This window comes from Sphaerodactylus townsendi, linkage group LG05, assembly GCF_021028975.2.
Source record: "Sphaerodactylus townsendi isolate TG3544 linkage group LG05, MPM_Stown_v2.3, whole genome shotgun sequence".
Taxonomy (NCBI): Eukaryota; Metazoa; Chordata; class Lepidosauria; order Squamata; family Sphaerodactylidae; genus Sphaerodactylus; species Sphaerodactylus townsendi.
In genome coordinates this window covers 21,722,585-21,744,156 of record NC_059429.1, presented here as the reverse complement: position 1 = coordinate 21,744,156, position 21,572 = coordinate 21,722,585, and the positions used below count along the sequence as shown (strand labels likewise).

General features: G+C 48.0%; 1 protein-coding gene across 2 annotated transcripts in view; it reads right to left on the bottom strand.

Moving 5' to 3' along the window:
- KCNN1 (potassium calcium-activated channel subfamily N member 1) overlaps positions 1–21,572 on the bottom strand; it is a 138,528-nt gene that overhangs the window by 98,767 nt on the left and 18,189 nt on the right. The window contains exon 1 of one of the 2 annotated variants that reach the window (XM_048496060.1): positions 17,757–17,836. The exons of the other annotated variant lie outside the window; for it this stretch is intronic. The gene's annotated coding sequence lies outside the window, so the exon portion shown is untranslated. Of the gene's footprint in view, positions 1–17,756; positions 17,837–21,572 lie in introns of those variants that run through there. 2 annotated transcript variants of the gene reach the window in all.

The following is a 21,572-nucleotide window of genomic DNA, read 5'->3' as shown; positions in this document are numbered from 1 at the left end:
AATGTAACACTTCTTGCCTTGATCTTACTGCCTCTCTTTCACATGCTTAGTAGATAATTATGCTGATGATCCCTGACACCTTTCGCTCCCATGGGGAGGAGGAGGAGGAGGAGGAGGAGGAGGAGAAGAGGAGGAGGAGGAGGAGGAGGAGGAGGAGTTTGGATTTATATCCCCCCTTTCTCTCCTGAAGGAGACTCAAAGGGGCTGACAATCTCCTTGCCCTTCCCCCCTCACAACAAACACTCTGTGAGGTAGGTGGGGCTGAGAGAGCTCCGAGGAGCTGTGACTAGCCCAAGGTCACCTAGCTGGCGTGTGTGGGAGTGCACAGGCTAATCTGAATTCCCCAGATAAGCCTCCACAGCTCAGGCGGCAGAGCTGGGAATCAAACCGGGTTCCTCCAGATTAGATACACGAGCTCTTAACCTCCTACGCCACTGCTGTTTCGGTTGTTCCAGGGAGGGGAAGGCCAGGTGGCTTCATCTCTTTCTGTCGCTGACTCCACTGTAACTCTTTCTTACATTGTTTGTTACCTTCTTTGGGAAAACGGGAGGGGAGATTGTTCGGGGTCTGCAACCTGCGGCTCTCCAGATGTTAGCCATGCTGGCAGGGGCTGACAGGAATTGTAGTCCATGAACATCTGGAGAACCGCAGGTTGCAGACGCATCTGGATAAAGTGGGGTGCGAAAGTCAAGTTCAGCAGAATGGGTTCCTCGCAAGCTGATCATCAATCCAGAGTCCGTTTATTGTATTATCGAAGGCTTTCACAGACAGAATCAGAGGTGGGATTCAAACAATTTAACAACCGGTTCCGGTGGTGGGATTCAAATAATTTAACAACTGGTTGTTTACAAGCACCATTTTAACAACCGGTTCTGCCAAAGTGGTGCGAACCTGCTGACTCCCACCACTGGCCGGAATCACTGGGGTGTTGTGTGGTTTCCGAGCTGTATGGCCGTGTTCTAGTAGCGTTTTCTCCTGATGTTTCGCCTGCATCTGTGGCTGGCATCTTCAGAGGATCCTCTGAAGATGCCAGTCACAGATGCAGGCGAAACGTCAGGAGAAAACACTACTAGTCCGTTTGCTGTCTTTAGGATTAAGACCTAACACCAGGTTCCTTCCCCTGAAGAAAATGGCTGCTATGAAGGCATTACATACCACTGGCATTATACGGCTGCTATGAAGGCATTACATACCACTGGCATTATACGGCTGCTATGAAGGCGTTGCACCCCACTGGAATTATATGGCATTATAGCCCACTGAAATCCCTCTCCTCCCAAAACCCACCTCCCACAGACTCCTCCCCCCCCAAATCTCCAAGAATTTTCTCACCAGGAGTTGGCAACCCTAGATTAAGGTGACCAGATGGTCACCCTGGGAACCCGGGACTGGGGTAGGCAGCTGCGTGCGCAGCCACAGGAGCTCACTGCCTTCTGGGGTGCTGCCGTTTCCCGCCCTGTCACAGGGTGGGAAACGGCAGCGCCCCAGAAGGCTGTGCGCATGCGGCCGTGTGCGCGTGCATGCGCAGTCGCAGGAGCGCACTGCCTTGCGCCCCAGAAGGCAGTGTGGCAGCCTCCCAAAAATCGGGACAATGGAAATAACCCACGGGATGTGGGACAAATTGTGTGAAGGCGGGACTGTCCCGCCAAAAGCGGGACGGCTGGTCAGCCTACCCTAGGTCTTACCAGGGAAGTGTGTGTTTTCCCTCCTGCTTTTCCTGCTGGGTGAACTTGGGCTAGTCACAGTTCTTTGGAACTCTCTCAGCCACACCTGCCTCACCAGGTGTCTGTTGTGTGAAGAGGAAGGGAAAGGAGCGTGTAAGCCACCTCGCGTCTCCTTACAGGAGAGAAAGGTAGGATATAAATCCAAACTCTTCTTCTTCAACCTGGACAGCAAACGTTAGATTTTCCATTGTCCCAGTCACTGCAGGAACAGGGGTAATTTGACCTCCCCACCACCAGGGGGCTTATTTGTTTTTTAATCAGTAATTGAACCTCATTCTGCAGTGATAACAGCATTAAGCAGTGTATTGGGTTCTATCAATTCCCTGTTTACGTTTCTTTTAAAGTAAGTCTCTATCCTCTTTCAGTGCGGAAATATTGCTTATATATGGGCAATGACAGAGGATAGAGATTTACTTAAAAATAAAAAGAAAGTTGGGAATTCAGAGAACCTGATTCACCGATTGTTATGATGCTGGAAAGACAGAACAATAGTCAGTTGCCAGTTTTAAGGACCCCCCTCCCAAAAAAGGGGGGGCAAAAGCAGCCACTGGGTAAGGAAAATGCACAGAAAATCCGTCCTGTGGGAGTCCTGTTGTGCAGTATCAGCAGCAGCAACCACACAAGCCTGTCTCCTTGTGGAGAACCCCAGTGTTATTAACATTCAGAAGGCACTCTAGCTACTGTGATATGTAAAATGGCAGGCTGTGTGATTCTTTATGCACCTGTGCATTAGAGACAAGATGTGTCTATTCCCTGCTCTGGCAAGGGAGCTGAGCTTTGAAGCACAAGTTCAGCCACTCATATGTTTTTTCAAAGCATCCACAAACAGTGGGATGAGTGAAATGGACCATGAAAAGGGGACTGGACCCTGGGGTTGACAATCACCAGGTGGGGCCTGGAAATCTACCAGAATTATATCTGATCTCCAGATGGCAGGAAACAGCTCCCTGGGAGGAAATGACTGCTTTGGAAGGTGTAATCTCTAGCACTATACCCCAGTGAGATCTCTCATCAAACCTTGTGCTTCCCAGGCTCCAAAGAGCCAGCATGGTGTAGTGGTTCAGAGCAGGTGGATTCTAATCTGGAGAACCAGGTTTGATTCCCCGCTCCTCCACTTGAGTGGCAGAGGCTTATCTGGTGAACCAGATGTGTTTCCATGCTCCTACATTCCAGCTGGGTGACCTTGGGCTAGTCACAGTTCTCTCAGAACTCTCTCAGCCCCACCTACCTCACAAGGTGTCTGTTGTGGGAAGAGGAAGGGAAAGGAGCTTGTAAGCCACCTCGAGTCTCCTTACAGGAGAGAAAGGTGGGGTATAAATCCAAACTTTTCCTCCTCCTCCTCCTCCTCCTCCTCCTCTTCCTCCTCTGCTTCTGCTTCTTCAAATCTCCAAGAATTTCCTAACCCAGAACTGCCAACCCTAAATGTCTCTAACCAACAAAGAGAACTGTAGGATGTGTTAACCCAGTTCTGGTGTCTTCCCAGGTCCTGCAGAAATTAAATCTCAGAGTGGAAGGTGGCTGCTTCTTCTCTGTAGGATGGGGGTGGTGGACGATGATGTCAAGTCACAGATCCCTTATGGCTACCCTGTAGTGTTTCAACCATATAAATAAAGCGCACTAAACCCAAACAGGAAATGCTACTGCAAAATGAAAATTGAATCTTCAGAGAGAACAAACAATGTACCCGTGCACAGCTAGGTGCTGTAAAGTGTACCAAAAAAAACCAAGTCGCATTCAGCAGTTAATTCAACAGGTGTAGCACATCTCCTATAAGGCAGGGGTCTGCAACTTGCGGCTCTCCAGATGTTCATGAACTACCATTCCCATCAGCCCCTGCCAGCATGGCCAATTGGCCAACATCTGGAGAGCCACAGGTTGCAGACCCCTGCTATAAGGAATAGCAAACAACGAAGTCGCATGCAACAAATAATTCAACAGGTACAGCACGTATTCTAAGCAGCGGCTAGAGACTAAACGCGTCAAACGCGTGGCACACAAGCCCCTTGTTAATGTGAACCATACGGCTTCAAGTGCAAGAACCCGTTGCACTCCAATTGAGAGACAGGAGAACGAGGTCACTGATCAACTCAAGCTCATTTCTTCGGGTCTCGTACCCCCTTCATCAGCTTTCTGGAAGTGTTAAGACAGCCCATCACACATCTGGAGAATAGCGAGCTGTTCAAAGCGTCTATTTCCCCTGTGGGCTAAGCTGCGCTGGGAAGATTCTCTAGCGCTGTATGGTTTTCAAGGCAATAGCCCAGTGGTGGCGAACCTATGGCACGGGTGCCAGAGGTGGCACTCAGAGCCCCCTCTGCAGGCACGTGGGCACAGAGTTTGTCATGTGATAATAATGTAATTATTTCAGGGAGATTATTAGCTTTAAACCTAAGACCTAGTTTTGGGGAAGCAGTGTAGGTAACCCTGTTAAGCGCTGTTAAACCTTACTGATTTTCATGGGAAGAACGAAAGCGTGATCTGGAGTAAGCTCAGTTGCTGGCAATGGGGTTTGCTTTTGAGTAAACCCTCCTAGGGTCATGATTCACCCATTTGAAGCATTGCACAGTTGCTTCAAAGCAAAGCCACCGACTACCACCAAGCTTACTCTTGAGTAGCGCGCGCCTTGGAGCCAACCGTTTTTTCTATACTAAAACCTCAGTATTCAGGTTAAATTGCCGTGTTGGCACTTTGTGATAAATAAGTGGGTTTTGGGTTGCAGTTTGGGCACTCGGTCTCAAAAAGGTTCGCCATCACTGCAATAGACCATTGGGCCGGTTTGCCATCGCCTTCCTGTGTGCAGTGCCCCTTGGCTTCCTTGGTGGCCTCCCATCGAAGGACTAAACTGGGCCAAACCTGCTTAGCTTCCACGATCTGATGAAATTGGGGTGGCCTGGGGCATTTAGGTCACTCTGAGCATACGTGCTTTTTAATGCGTGCACATGAGCACTAAGGCACCCAGCCGGTCCTTACACACACTGCAGTTCCAAATGTATGAACAGAATTCCAGACAGCATATTACAAGACAATTAAGCATGACCCTTTCGACCCCTCTAATCACTGCCTTTGGGGCTGGCTGGAACGGACTCCTTTCGCTGGCTCAGACAGAAGACTCCCCCGCCCCGAAGAGTCGCCCCAGGGAGATTTGCTTTCCCAGAAAACACACCATACTGTCTGTAGCAACCAAGACTTTGCCACCCCCTGGGTAGGTGTAGAAAGGTCAGGCGTGCTTTAAATAGGCACTCAGCAGAGGAGTAATCCTCAGTAGAGTTTGTCTGACTAAGAGAGAATTAATTCCACATGGGATCCCTCTTCCTCCCCCCTGTAAGGAACCGCCAGGCCAAACACACACAGGCAAGGGAGAAGGCACACGCAAGTGTTTTGTGTGGGACGACGACAGTTGGAGCCTTTCCACAGATCACAACAAAGTGGTGCCCAGTCCTGAGATAGCAAGGGGAGACCGAACCACTTCAAAGAGCAGGATTGTGCCAGATGACCATTTATGCTGCTATATTTTAAAGTCCCTTTTGAAATTGCTTGGTGGAATCAGCGATGCACCATCATTTAAATTTAAAACAAACCCTCTCACGCAAGTTTTTCAATTAATAGTTCACTGGTTTATTCTGGAGCTCTCCTTATGGTTGTAGGGACAGTAAGCAATTGTTAATTTAACTTTTTTAGCTGTAATTTTTAAATGAATGAACAAATCGTTCTGTTTCTATGGCATACTTGCATGCCAGGCAATTGCCACACTTCTAATATCCCTGAACATTGGATCTCACTGTTTCTGGCACCCCAAAATCAGATCTGATGTATGTGTCCTCTTGAGTCCAAATAAAGATGGTTGATGACAACCAGGTATTTATGCCACAACTGGCTACTATTTACATATAATACTTTGGATCTCGTGGCTCAGAGAAGAATAGGTCAAAACTGTAAAAAAAATTCTATCTACTGAGCAGTGGTGGGATTCAGCTGGTTTGCGCCACTTCGCCAGAACCGGTTGTTAAAATGGTGCTTGTAAACAACCCATTGTTAAATTATTTGAATCCCACCACCAGAACCGGTTGTTAAATTATTTGAATCCCACCACTGCTACAGAGCTTTTCTGTTTTTGTTGAAGGCTTTCACGGCCGGAATCACTGGGGTGTAGTGGGGTTTCCGGGCTGTATGGCTGTGTTCCAGTAGCATTTTCTCCTGATGTTTCACCTGCATCCGTGGCTGGCATCTTCAACACCCCATTTCTGTTTTGTTTTCCGCACAAGACTCCCTAGGAACGCAATCGGCCTCTCTCCTATCTTTTAGCATACATTTTAAATGCTGATAATGTATTTTAAACTTCTCATGGATATTTTATGCATTTGACTCGACACTGTGATTGTATTGGTGTATTTGTGTGTTGTTTTTATTGTTTTGCTATGACTTTGAGCTAGTGTAATAAAGCTGTTATGAATAGAGGAAAAACCAAAGAAAAGAACAAAGTTTTTTTTTTAAAGAGTAAGTAAAAAAACACGAGCAAATGTAGAGGGGCCGTGGCTTAGTGGTCGAGCATCCGCTTGGCATTTAGAAGGTCCCAGGTTCAACCTCTGGCATCTCCAGTGAATGAGGACCAGGTAGTAGGTGATATGAAAGACCTCTGCCAGAAACCCTGGAGAGCTGCTGCCAGTCAGTGTAAACAGTACTGACTTTGATGGATGAAGATTCTGATCCAGTTTAAAGCATAAGGATGCCAGATCCCCCCTGGCCACTGGTGGGGGAATGGGAGGGTGGGGGGAAGGTTGCCAAATTCAGGTTGAGAAGGTCCTGAAGATTTAGGTATGAAGCCTGGGGAGAACAGAGACCTCAGTGTGGTACGATGTCCACATAAAGGCCACCCACCAAAGCATCCATTTTCTCCAGGGGAACTGATTTGTATAGCTTGGAGATGAGCTATACACACATGGGTACACAGTGGTGTATCTGCCTATGGACAAGGGAGGGCACTTGCCCTCGGGCGCAATGATTTTCAGTCACGTGGGGGCACCAAAAGGTCTAAGCCCCGCCCACTGGAGTGTGGCTGCACATGGGGGGGCACCAAACTCAGGTTTTGCCCATGGGCTCCAGTTTGCCTAGATATGCCTCTGTTGGCACATGAAGTTGCCTTATAATGTATCAGACCATTTGTCTCCTTGGACTGGCAGTAGAAGTCACAGGTCTCTGGAAGAAGTCCTTCACATCTCCCTACATGGTCATCTTAACTGGAGATGCTGGGGCTTGAACCTGGGACTTTCAGCATGCCAAGCAGATGCTCGACCACTAAGCCATAATCCCTCCCCTAGGATGGGCTATAATTCTGGGCGATCCCCAGTTCCCACCTGAAGGCTGGCATCCCTCATAAGGCTGTATATATTAACACAAGTGTGTATTCAAATCAGAGAGCTGTTTCCCACAGATCTGATTGTTCTGCTGTTTGGTGTGGTTTCCTCTGGTGCTAGAAGCCTCAGAGGAAGGCTCTTTGGGCAGGAAGAAAACACCATTGCTAGTGGAACAGATCTGCAAAGATCTGGCCCAGGGTGAGGATTTTTACAATACAGACACCCCTTTGAGCACAGATTCTCCATTGACCTCTGAGGGCTTCTACCACTTCGGGTCTTCACTGGGCTTTTTTTTTTCCTGCAGCGTGTGGAGTCCATCCTGGAGAAAAGCGGAGAGTGGTGAAGCAAGCAGGCAGTCAGGGAGACAGGAGGGAGCTATGCAGTGGCGTAACTAGGCAAACTGGAGCCCCGGGCAAAACCTGAGTTTGATGCCCCCTAGGCGCGTGCCCAATGCAACGCGCACCCCCCCTTGTAGCTACGCCCAGTGGTGTATCTAGGCAAACTGGAGTTTGGCGCCCCCCCATGGGCAGCCACCCTCCCCCACTGTGACCAAGCAATGATTTTTTACACCAGGTTGTTTCAAAGTCACCATCACATTATAGAACATGCCCCAACTCACAGATCTGAGCACAGCAATAAGCCATGCCACACAGCAGAAATAATTTTTTGAAAATATTTTCAAAATGCTTTCAAAATGTTTTATTACTGCTATGAAAACATTTTATGGTGTTGTATCCAGTACCCCCAATTGGGGAAAACAGCATCACTTTCAATGTTTCAAAGGAGAATCTGGGCTCCCTAGTTTAAACAAGTGATGCTGGAATCCACCCCCAAACAGCATCATTTTCAATGGTGTTTAAACTAGGGAGCCCAGATTCTCCTTTTAAATCCACCTTAAAGGGAGAATCTGGGGTTCCCAGTTTAAACAACATTGGAAGTGATGCTGTTTTGGGGTTGATTCTCCCCCACCCTGAAACAGCATCATTTGCAATGTTTAAACTGGGGACCTCAGATTCTCCCTTTAAATCCATGTCAAAGGCGGGGTGTGATTTAAAAGGAAAATCTGGGGAAATTTGGGAGGTGCCTGCTGGCAGGGGTGCAATTGTTAAGCTAGCAGCACCAAACATTCAGGGTATCTTTAGGAGACTCCCCTAATGATACCACCCAGGTTTGGTGAAGTTTGGTTCAGGGGGTCCAAAGTTATGGACCCTCAAAGTGTAGCCCCCATCTTCTGTTAGCTCCCATTGGAAACAATGGATGATGGGGCACCCCTTTTGGGAGTCCATAGCTTTGGACCTCTGGACCAAACTTCACAAAACCTGGGTGGTATCAGTAAGAGACTCTCCTGATGATACCTCCCAGGTTTGGTGAAGTTTGGTTCAGGGGGTCCAAAGTTATCGACCCTCAAAGGTGTAGCTTCATCTCCTATTAGCTCCCATTGGAAACAATGGGGGATGGGGCACCCCCTTTGGGAGTCCATAACTTTGGACTCCCTGAACCAAACCTCACCAAACCTGGGTGATAGCATCAGGAGAGTCTCCCAAAACATTCCTGAAATTTTGGTGCTGCTAGCCTAAAAACTGCGCCCTCTGCAGGCCAAAAATTGAAAAACACTGAAAATACAAAAAATCCCACAAACAAACCTGTGCCCCCCACAGGGCTGCGCCCAGGGCAACTGCCCACTTTGCCCAATGGGAGGAACGCCTCTGGAGTTATGCAGTCCTACCTTTCAAAGGCACTGCAGTCGAAGGTGGACTTTAGATCTGTTCACCTCTGCTGCCCTTGGCTTTGCAAAAACACCCCCTCCCCTTCCTCTTTGGATTTCCAGACTCTTCAATCTGACCTTAACATAGAAACACGGAGATAGAAAGGACTTTCAGGGTTGTTCAACTCTCTGCCCAACTTAGGAAATTCACAGTTACCCCCCTCTCCATGCTCCATGGTCTGAAGATGGCAAATTGAAGAGGAGTAGGAGTAGGAGGAGTTTGGATTTATATCCCCCCCTTCTCTCCTGCAAGGAGACTCAAAGGGGCTTACAATCTCCTCCCCCCCCCACCCACAACAAACCATGTTAGGTAGGTGGGGCTGAGAGAGCTCCAAAGAACTGTAACTAGCCCAAGGTCACCCAACTGACCTGTGTTGGAGTGCACAAGTTAATCTGGTTCCCCAGATAAGCCTCCACAGCTCAAGTGGCAGAGCAGGGAATCAAACCCGGTTCTCCAGATTCGAGTGCATCTGCTTTTAACCACTGCAACACTGCTGCTCCAGGGTCCCTGGCCAGTCTGGGCTGGAGGAAAATTCCTTCCTAACCCCAAAGTGGCAATCCGCATCACCCCAGATGTGTAAGAAAGGGCCACGAGAGAGCCGAGCTCTGACTCATCCCTTCCTGGTCTCCATCTCATGATATCGTAGGGGTCTGCAACCTGCGGCTCTCCAGATGTTCATGGACTACAATTCCCATCAGCCCCTGCCAGCATGACCCCACATCTGACTTCCATCCATTTCTGAATCTTTCCAAGAAACATTCCTTTGCCAGATAGCTTTTGGGGAGGTTTTTATATTCCTAGGTCTCTCCCTAGATTTCACAGTTCCACATTTCTGGTATCTCCTATCAAAGCAGGAACAACGCCCAAGGATGGGAGTCTTGCACAGCTTCAGCAGGGGATTGTATCCATTCAAGATGAAGGGGAAACCAATCCAGAAGCTATTACCCTTGACAGCTAAATGGAGCCTCCATATTCAAATGCAGTGTACCTCTGGATGTTAGGTATTAGGGGAACAAGTGGCAGGATAGGGCTGGCCACTGTTGAAAATGCTAGGCGAGTGTGGTGCTAGGCGAGTGTGGTGTAGTGGTTAAGAGTGATGACTCTAATCTAGTGAACCGGGTTTGTTTCCCTACTCCTCCATGTGAAGCCTGCTGGATGACCTTGGGCTAGTCCTTTGTATGAGCCAGACCATCTGCTATCCAAGTCAAAATGACACAGAACTATAGAATTCTTAGCTCATGTCCCCTTCCACTCCATTTGCCTGCAAGAGAAAAAAGCCGGAAAGCTTGAGAACGGTTCAAGGTGACTTTCAAGGTCTTTGGCCCATCTTCTCCAGAGTCAGATTCGGCTCCTCAGTCTTATGAATCTGTCAGATGAAGAAGTCATCACAGCGGCAAGCCACCTTTATGTCTGCAGTGTGGATCGTGTCCTTTTCAATGTAGAAGTCCACCTCAGAGGCTGACTGGAACTCCCCATCTAGGGCAGAGATCCTACTTGTTCTAGACCAGGCCTTCGTCTTGTGCTTAAAGCCCAGCAGTTCTATGTGGAACTCCTACTCAGTGAGGTCTAAGAAGCTGGTCAGCCTGGTGCCTGCCATAGTGGAAGCTGCAGATGGTGCCAGAGCTGGGCTTGCTGTTGATCTTCATTGGCAAAGTCCTCCAGCTGCTGCGCGAAAGGCTCTAATCTGGAGGAACCGGGTTTGATTCCCTGCTCTGCCGCTTGAGCTGTGGAGGCTTATCTGGGGAATCAGATTCGCTTGTGCGCTCCAACACACGCCAGCCGGGTGACCTTGGGCTAGTCACAGTTCTTCTGAGCTCTCTCAGCCCACCTACCTCACAGGGTGTTTGTTGTGGGGGGTGGGGAGACGGAGACTGTAAGCCCCATTGAATCTCCTTGCAGGAGAGAAACGGGGGATATAAATCCAAACTCCTCCTCCTCCTCCTCATCATCATAATTGTAATGAAGGCCAACAACCAGCTAAAGATCTGGCAGCTGTGAAATCTACAATAATAATAATACTAGGCAGCCCTGCTGGGATCCACACGAATACTACGCCGATACATTACAACTTCCTAGGCTTCTGGGTGAGGCTTGAATTGTAATGAAGGCCAACAACCAGCTAAAGATCTGGCAGCTGTGAAATCTACAACGACGACGACGACGACGACGACAATAATAATAATAATAATAATAATAATAATAATAATAATAATAATAATAATAATACAGAAGGACACCCAGCTGAGGGGAAGGAATGGGGATAGTTATTTCCACATGTTAGGGGGCACTCCCTTTGCCATCCATCTGTCACCCAGATGATTTTATGACAGATCCGTACTCCAGCCTTGCATGTTGGGAAGCCAACTGCAAATGCAGTAACTGCATGCTATTGATATGAATGTAATGAAGGAGATTATTTTCAAAGAGATATTTTGGAAAACTGCCCTTCTTTGTTGCTCATCTCCACCACTGAGTAATCAAGGTGCACTTCCTTGGAACAGGGAGGCTCCATTCTGTTGGAGGCTGACAGCTGCTGCTAGATTAGTCATCTATGAATCTCATTAAAAGTGTGGCCATCCCCAAGCCTTGGAGCTGAGCTTGCTTGAAGCTGCTTTTTGCAAAGAACGAGCCCTGCTGTTAGACTACATGGCCAAGGAAATCCCCTCTTTCATGCACCCCACAAGTAATCTTCAGTGACTCCAAATTCATGATGATTCCCAACATGCAACATGATAATGACTTGGTGCTTCAAGTTTGTAACAAAGAAAAGCCAGGAGTGTCGTGTTTCGGGGGCGGCCCAAACTCACGAGAGCTTGAATGGAGGAAGGGGACTCTGTACATGCTCAGAGGCCCTCAGACAATCAGAAACATACTCTCCAGCTGTGCAAGAACTCACTCCCAGTCTCCAATCTCTGTTCCTTCTGAACAACTCCTGAGATTGGAACCATACCGGTCAGATGGTTTTCCCCCCTTGTTGCCCCAATGAAAGCACAGCTGAACTGAAACGCCCCCTGCTTCAGACCTTGGAGGCTTTGGGCATGCATCGGTGGGAACATCTGATCATCATCCCCACACTTATTACTTTCTATTCAGACCCAGCCTGTTGCCAATTGCCAATAAAACATAATCATCCAGTGTGTGCAAAAAAAAAAAAAAGCAGTTTAGCTTTTTAAAATTAACTTCCAACAGAAGAGACACCACCTGTCCCTCACCCTCAGGGAGGGTCTCTTCTTTCTAGCACTGTGCAAACATGCTTCCTTTTTTATTTAGTTTCTGATGAAACCCTTTAAAAATGCACATTAGTAGCAGTTGCTAACATTTGCCTCGGAAAGCATCAGAACGTTTATTTACGGCCATGAATGGTAAAATACAAAAGGTTTAAAATTACAAAAATACAGATAAAATACATAAGAAATTCAAGATATATATATATAACTCTATAATTCCCGAAGCCTAAAGAAAGCCCAAAATATTCTGAGACCCGTCTCATCCAGCACACTCTCTTTTTGAACTGTTACCATCCGGCAGACAATACAGGTCTATCAAAACTAGGACAAAGAGGCTTAGAGACAGCTTCTACTCTAGAGCTGTGGCTATGCTAAACTCCGTGGCTTCGTGTTGATGTGTTTGGGGCTGTGTAGGGATGGGTAGAGGAAGGGGTAAGTGAGGATGGGGTATGAGTCTGAAATTGTGTGCATCGAAGAATGCTGCTGTAAATTTTGTTGTGCATGCACAATGACAATAAATGCTTATGCTTATGCTTATATATAGAATGAATAAAAGAAAAATCATCCATCTAAAAGGAAAAGGAAATTAGCTGCCACGCCCGATAGAGTTCTGTCTGATTTTACTAGAAAGCCAAGCAAACTTAGCAACAGAGTACATTAGATGTTTATTTGTGTCGGATAATAATCTTCTTTGCCAAAGAGGAGTTTGCCTGGTCGTAGGGAAGAAGCATTCTACGTAGCTCATGATAAAGTGTACACTCAAATAAAATATGTCCTGTGTTCTCAATATCTCCTGTTTGACAAATACAAATTCTGCCCTTGGGATTTTATCCTATATCCCTAAAATGTATGGCTAAAATTTGCCACCGTCAAGCTTCGGACCAGGGCGGCCAAATCCCCCTTTTTCATATATCCTTTTCTTGCCTTGGAGTCCCTCTCTGTCCTGCCTTTCTCCTCAACTCCAGTTTAACTAGAAACATTTCTGAAATTAGTTCCAGAATTGGTACATGTGCAGTATGTTGCACTACACAGAAGGCATAGTGGTTAAGAGCAGGTGTACTCCTTCTGAAGGAACCGGGTTTGATTCCCCGCTCTGCCGCTGGAACTGTGGAGGCTTATCTGAGGAATTCAGATTAGCCTGTGCACTCCAACACATGCCAACTGGGTGACCTTGGGCTAGTCACAGCTCTACGGAGCTCTCTCAGCCCCACCCACCACACAGGGTGTTTGTTGTGATGGGTAAGGGAAAGGAGTTTGTAAGCCCCTTTGAGTCTCCTTACAGGAGAGAAAGGGGGGATATAAATCCAACTCTTCTTCTTCTTCCAATTATTTCTCCCCCATTAGAATCGACAAATTGCTACAACAAGCAATCTTGATGAGATCGTACAAACTAAGGTTGTCCATCTTCAGGTAGGGCCGAGATTTCTCTGTTACAGCTGATCTCCAGACAACAGAGGTAAGTTTACCTGGAGAAAAGGGGTGCACTGTGCCCCACTGAGGTCCCTGTTCTCCCCAAGCTCCATCCCCAAATCTTCAGGAGTTTCCCAAACTGGATCTGGTAACCCTATCTCCCCCCTCCCCCGCAATCCTGGCCGGCAGCCGGAGGAAATCTAGCCACCCTAGCAAAGAGGCTCCTTTGCAAACTTGAGGGGCAGTAGAGAAATTGAATCGAAACAAAATAAATTTCCAAGCCGAGCAAGTTTTACAGATCACCGCAATTAGATCTGGCAAGTTCAGGCCTTTCGGCACTTTTGCAAATTGCAAGCAGGAAAACACTGCAGGATATCCCATGCCACACCTGGTAGGTTCTCTCTCCCTGCATGGGGCCAGCCCCCCCATCAGAGGGAGAGTCTTCCAGATCCGGGCCTATTCCTCAGGTCTGGACCATCTGCCAGCAATTCATTTCCAAAACAAAAGGGACATGCTATTAATAAACCACTCCAGAGAGCAAAGTGGGAGAGGTACGCAATGATTGCCCTGTTTAGACCCAATTGTTTTGGAAACACAAGCACGGTGCCAATAATAATAATAATAATAATAATAATAATAATAATAATAATAATAATAATAATAATAATAATAATAATAATAATGCTTTTCCATACAAACATATTCTTAATTCTTTTTTTTGCAAATAATTCAAAATACATTTTTTTTTAAAAAAAGGTCTAATTTCTAGAGAGCGTGAAAAAAAATCGAGAAAGACAGTATGTAGCTGAATCAGTTAAGGCCGTAAAAAAGAGATCAAAAGTATCTCCAAAATAGCATTCTGCTTCCTAGTCATAGAATCATGGAAGAGACCCCAAGGGCCATCCAGTCCAACCCCCTGCCATGCAGGAACACATAATCAAAGCACTCCTGACAGATGGCCATCCAGCCTCTGTTTAAAAACCTCTAAAGACAGAGACCACACTCCAAGGTAGCACATTGCACTGTCGAACAGCCCTTACTGTCAGGAAGTTTTTCCTGATGTTTAGGTGGAATCTCTTTTCCTCCACCTTGAACCCATTACTCCTGGTCCTCTGGAGCTGCAGAAAACAAGCTTGCTCCCTCACCAGCATGGCATCCCTTCAAATATCTAAACATGGCTATCATGTCACCTCTTAACCTTCTCTTCACCAAACTAAACATACCCAGCTCCACAAGTCTCTCCTTGTAGTCCCGCCCTGGGTATTCAAAGATAGACTGACTCCCAACATGGGGGGTCTTATTTAGCTGTCACACCTAATAGCCATTGGCAGATCTCATGAATCAGTCTAAACGGATTCTAGTAAGGAAAGCCTTGCTTTAACCTCTCCCATCATTCCTCCACTAACCAGTATTGAGAGGTAGACTGCTTGTTTCTATGGTGGTTGTAGTTACCATCTGGTCGATCCCTCTTCCTCCATGAATTTTCTCACCTCTTTCCAGGTTAAGTTGTTGGCTGTCATCACCATCATGGGGCAGTGAGTTCCACAATTTCATAATGAATCGCGCAAAGGTCTTTCTTTTGTGCATCCTGAATCTAAATCCCCCTTCAATTTCATGGAGTTTTAATAACAGAAATGGCACCGTCTTTCACTGGACTTTTTCAAGCTGGATCAAGACCTGCCTGGGCACGTGCAGAGCATTTGTTCCTCTGACCAACAGCATCCCATCAGTCATGGGACATATAGCGGTAAAGTTCCCAGGGTGGACTGGATCCCTATAGCCTTACCTTTTACCAGCATAGTCCTGGATCCAGGACTGTCTACAAGCCCCAAGCTAGAACCATAATTCTCACTGATGTATCAAAGTTTCTATGCAGGATCAGAAATCAGACTGTGCCTTGCATTTCTGGGACTCGAAACAGATGCTCCCGTGTCGTTGACAAGCCTTGGATTCCAGCTCTTTCCAAAAGGCCAGCCATTTCTCAAACTGCAGGATCCAATTTCACTACTTTTAAATATCAGCCCCCATGGCACAGAGTGGCAAGCTGGCGACAGCACTGCAGACCAATCGCTGATCCCAGTTTGATCCCAGCGGAAGTCAGTTTCAGGTAGCTGGTTCAAGGTTGACTCAGCCTGGCAAGGCTGGTAAATTGCATACCCAGCTTGCTGGGGTGGGTAAAGTGTAGATTTTAGTCTGCCTAGTCAACATTGTGATACGATGTCGCCCCGTGGGTCAGTAGTGACTGAGAGCTTGCAGAGGGGACTTTACCTTTTACACACCAGATATTCTCTGCGGTATCTTTCCAGCTCTTTCATACAGCTGACGAATGAAGATGGGCGGCTAATTTGGGGTGCAGTGAAACAGGAGTGTCCGGGAAGAGTTTTACTCGAGATCTCTACATTTTTAAAAAATATATTGCCAAAATATCCTGTCTCTGCAGGTCTCTTGGGCATTGTCTGATTCAAAGAAAATAAGGGCTATTGCATGGAAAGAAAAATATGCCCTTTCTCTTATATGGTGCTCCAAGGAGAAGCAGAGACTGCAGTAATTCCATCTCATACAAATCCACGCAGGAAATCCCAAAGCTCAGGCAGTTTATGTATCTGATTGATACCCTGATGTAGTATAAGTTTTTACCAAGCCATAATATTGACTCAGGAGCTCTTAACTATTTGAGCATAACTAATTTGTTAAGATTTCAGGAATAGTCATACAAGATCAGACCCACTCTCCATCTAGTCCCCCCTCCTGTCTTCCACACAGCAGACACCTCCAAGAAGACTACTAGCAGGGCATGGATCCCCTCTGGTTACTTCCCGGCTGGGGGTATTCAGGGGAGGATAGATTGCCTCTGAACACACAAGGTCCATTTGGCAAACCTGCCTAATAGCCAAATATGAGAGCTTTCTTCCTGCACAGATTTGTCTTACTGCTTTACAAAATGCCTCACTACCTCTTGTTGCAGGGAGTTCCCCTAGTTAACACCGTGCTGCATTCAGAAATTCTACATCTGGATTTGAAGTTAAGGACATACAGCAAACACTGCTGGACCAGACTGAATGTCTTCCAGTTCAGCCTGTTGTTTCCAAGGGGAGTCAGCCACAAGCTAGGCATCCCTTCACACTGCAGCATAAACTTCGGGGTAGGCTGCCCATGTACATGGAGGTTCCATTTACGTTTCTTGAGTCTTAGCCCTGATTATCATGATTGTACCTAACTCACTGTAACCAATGTCAGAAAAAAATGCTCTGCAACATCAAACTAAGAAGATGATTGGACAGTTGCCCTGATGTGGAGTTCACAATAGGACAGAAAAGCAACATCCCAACCCCCTGTTAGCCTCTGGTAATCATGGAAGTTCTTTTTAATTTTTGTAGCCAACAGCTGCTAATAGGCATCTCTCTCCTAAACCAGAACAGAGTTCCCTCTAATCCCGTATCTGCCTGCTTCTCAGGAGATTCCAGATGCAAATGGGAAGGTCACAAGTCAACTATAAAAGCAGCCCCTGCACTGCACCCAAGAGGTAGACTGCCACTGTACAGGGAGGTTTCATTCAATTCTCACAGCTATCATGGGGTACTGGCAGACCCATCTAAGAGCAATGCCTTTCCCAAGGTCTACCAAGTCTGGCATCCTCAGCAAACATCCCAAAAACTAAGTAGAATTTTCATCTGTAAATTGGCTTGCAGAGTCCCACCCCGACTTGACACCTGGGGAGGCCCACTAGCAGGCATGTTATCAGGAGGTGGAAAAAGGAAACTAGAATGGGCATCACAGCATCTAAGAGATGTTCTGGAAGCCAAAAAGGCTGGGCAGGATTCCTAGGGTGAGCACTTGAGGGGGGGGGGGGTCTCAGTTGCTTTGCTACAGTTTTCTCCTTTTCTCAAGCAGCATCTCTCATTCCAGCTCCCCCGCCCCCCAAGACCCACCCTCCCTCCTTATTTGCCTTTCGGAACTTCAACCTGCGCAAAACAACAACACAAAGAAAAGTAGCAGCAGAGCCCGACGGCCCACATTTCAAAAGCCAAAAGCAAATCAGCGCAAGTGCCTGTCCTTTTTATTCCGATTATCAAATGCGCACGCAGGATTCAATCGCAGTCACTCTCTTCGGATGCTAACACCAAAGAGGGTTGACATACCTAAAGGGGAAACCCCCCCCCCATGCACTGTCAACCACAACTTTCTCCCCCCCTCCCCCCTGACTTTTTGTAAAGTCAAGATACCCCCATCCCTTGTTAGGACACCCACAGGTGAGGACAAAGCTTCAGACGCGTGACTTACCTGGGGCAGGAACAGCAGGCTCCATCTCTTTCATCTCCTTGGAATAAAAGATCAGCCAATGCACACCTGCTATTTCCCTGATCCCAAAGCAAACACACCCCTTCCCCCCCCCCCACCCCCGGGCCCCCCGTCAAAAGCGCCTGTCTATAAATACCCAGACAATGCAGTTATGCTGGGTATGCCTGACACCGCCCTGCCTGGCTTTCCTCTGTCTTTTCCTGCAAGCAGAGGACGAAACACAACCAGCGTCTCCCTCTCTCTCTCTCTCTCTCTCTCTCTCTCCCCTCCTCTCTCTTTATCTTAATTGGAGCAAAGCAGTTCCCTGCAAAAGGGCATCCCTAGATGAAGCAGCAGAGAGGGAATCCACCTTGGAGGAGGAAGGAGGGGGCTTCTGCTGGAGGGGAGAGGGCCATTTCCCTCTCTCCGTGACCCTTCCCACAGAGAAATCAGGCGCTGGGTTTTAGGAAGGGCATCGGCCAGCTTGCCAGTAAAGGGTAGGCTGCGAAGTATGAAGGAAATTCCCAGTAGGGGTGTGCATCTAAGGGGAGACGTTCCGGCAAGCGGTTCTCTCTTTCCCCACCTGTCACTGCACCAGATTTGTAGGAGAAGCCGCACTGGGCCACGTTCTCCCTTGCCCGGAAAGCTTCCCAGCTTCCCAAGCCAACGCCTCCAAGCCTTCAGGGAACAGTTCATGCGTCATACTGCTTTACCAGAGGGACTGGACTTTGTCATGGCCCCCAACACTGCTGATATGCCAGAGTTGGACCACAGTGCCTCTGAATACGCTGTTGGTGTGGAGGGGACTGGCCCGATCTCTGGGGCAGAGCGTGGCCTTTCCAGGCAGAAGGTCCCAGATTCGACCCTTCGTTTGAGAATCTCAAGTGTTTGCAAAGAACCTCCTCGGCTTGCCAAGTCTGGGTTGGGAAATCCCTGGAGATTTTGGAGGAGGAGCCTCAGGAGGGTGCGGTTTGGGGAGAGGCGTGACCTCATCTGGGTAGCATGCCATGGTGTCATGAGCCAGCCCTTGGGCACTTACCAGGACGTGGAGGTCTCTGAGGCAGAACCTGAAAACACAGTGCAGCCAGAGGAGGCTGCTCCCGGGGAAGACTTGGCAGCAGAGCTAACGCCCAGCCCTTTCCTGCCTGATGACATACAGGTGAAGGAGCCTGCAGATCCCCCCCAGGGACCCCAGTAATGAGCCAGCTGTGCATAGGAGGCAGAAGCAGAGGCAGCTGCTGCAGAAGCAAAGAAAGAGTGTTCATCTGGCAACAAGATATGGGAGAATAGAAGTCTCTGCATGAGGATCAACTCCTTGCAGAATCCCAGCACCTTGAACAAGGCGCTCTCTATAAGCCTTGCTGTGAGCTTGCTTCTGCCTGGTCTTGATGCCTCCGTGTGCCTGGTCTACTGCTGATTCCCAGCCTGTTTATCTGATTTCCTATTGAACTGACCCATGACTAGGCCTTCGCCTGCCGCCTGCCTTGACCCATTGGACTGTCTTCTGATTACGCTCTTGTCTGCCACCTCATCTGTTCTGCAAGGCTGAACCTGACCACACCCTGCCTGCTTGCAGCATCCATAGAGTCCACCCTCCAAAACAGCAATTTTATCCAGGGGAACTGATCTTGATCATCAGGAGTTCAATTGTAATTCCAGGGGAACTGCAGACCCAACTAGGAGATTGTTCTGCTGCGTAAGACTCTGGAGAACTAATGCTGGCCAGGGCAGGTCATATTGAACTTGATGGGCCATAGAGGTCTGACCAAGTAGGAGGTGGTTTCCCATGATTGGGGAAGGGCACTGATTTTGCTTCTAGGCGACCCTGACTCCAATCACTGTCATCTCTCCATTAAAGGAGCCCTGGTGTCAATCAAAGCCAAGAGCCTCTTGGCCTGAGAGAATGGACTGCCTGGAGGTAAAAGGGCCCCTCGTCTTGGCGGCCAAGAAAGCCAATGCGATTCTGGGCTGTATCCATAGGAGTATAGCATCAAGATCGAGGGATGTAATTGTGCCTCTGCAGTGGTTAGACTTCACCTGGAATATTGCGTACAGTTCTGGGCACCACAAATCAAGAAGGATATTAACAAGCTGGAATGGGTCCAGAGGAGGACGACCAAAATGGTAAAAGGTCTGGAATCCATGATCTGCAAGGAGAGACTTCGGGAGCTGGGTATGTTTAGTTTGGTGAAGAGAAGGTTAAGAGATGACATGATAGCCACGTTTAGGTATTAGAAGGGATATCATATTGGTGAGGGAGCAAGCTTGTTTTCTGGTGCTCCAGAGCCTAGGACCAAGAGTAATGGGTTCAAGGTGATTCCACCTAAACATCAGGAAAAACTTCCTGACAGTAAGGGCTGTTCGACATTGGAATGCACAACCTTGGAGTGTGGTGGAGTCTCTTTCTTTGGAGGTTTTTAAACAGAGGCTGGATGGCCATCTGTCAGGAGTGCTTTGGTTATGTGTTCCTGCATGGCAGGGGGTTGGACTGGATGGCCCTTGGGGTCTCTTCCAACTCTTTGATTCTATTATTCTATTCTCTGTCTGGCACACACAGCTGCCTTTTCCTCTTCTCTCTGCCCTTTGCTAAGTGTTCCCTTAATATACCAGACGATCAGTCATTTGAGGCCGCTGGATTTTTGCCGCAGATCACGTTGCACGCATCTCCAAAGGCCCTGGAACAGAACAACTCTTCCTCTCCGGGAGGCATCCCTCCCCCTCCCCCCACTGACACCCAAGTAGAATATCCCATGTAGAAGAGCCCGCCACGAGCCAAAGTTACCCCCAAGCAATTTTGGCTGGGCTCCCCCCTGGCAACGTTCTGTGGAACTCCTCTCGCCGTCTGTGTTGACAGGAGCCAGAAGGTCATGAATTATATTCAGGGTTGGTTTGTGGAGGGCCAGGAGGCCGGGAAGGGCGGGGGCGTATTGAAATCAAGAGCATCCGCTCCATCCAACCAGCAGACAATGTTCCGGACGCCAAGGTCAAATCTGTCAAAATAAGGAAACCTTCTAGAATAAGAAAGAGCAGCCAAAAAAGAAAAAAAGGTTCACCCAACGCTCCCCTCCATTCTCAGAAAGCTCGGCCAACTGTACAGGCTTCTGATTTGTACAGCGACCACGTCCGTCCGTGGCACTTTCTGGAATGAGATGACAGAAGGGAGGGAAAGGCAAATCCTAGGAGACATCTATCTGATAGAAGGGGAGGCCGGGGAACCGGGGAAGGAAAGGACAGAGGTACGCAGGAGCTCCAGAACTCTAGCAAGGGATTCCACTAATAAGGGGGCCACGGGGGAAAGGGTGGTGGTGGAAACATTTAAGGGAGCGAAAAGGTGTATAGAAGGGGATTCCAGTTGCTGGGAGGGGCAATGAGGGAGAGCAGGGTCATTTAAGAAAACAGACGATCTCTGGGAGAGGATTCTAGGGGGAAAGAGCAGTGAGGGAGAAACAGAAGCATCGTTTAAGGGAGCAGCAGGAACTCTCTGGGGCTCTGGAAAGGAAATCTAAGTGAAAGGGACAGTTTCCTGGTGGGGCAGTAGGTCTCTACGCCCTGGTGGTAAGTAGCAGGCACAGGGGAGGCAAGGCAAGTCTGTGGTTGAGAGGGAAGGCAAACCTGATATCAGGTGTGCGTGTGTGTGTCTGTGGGCGCACGCGCATAACAGGCAGACAAGTCACTTCTAATTTATGCCAATCCTATGAAATAAAGACCTCCAACGTTGTGTTAACAGCCTTGCTCATATCTGAGGGCCATGGCTTTTTCTATAGAGTCTACCCGTCTCATGTTGATTCCTTCTCTTGTCCTGCTGCTTTCAACTTTTCC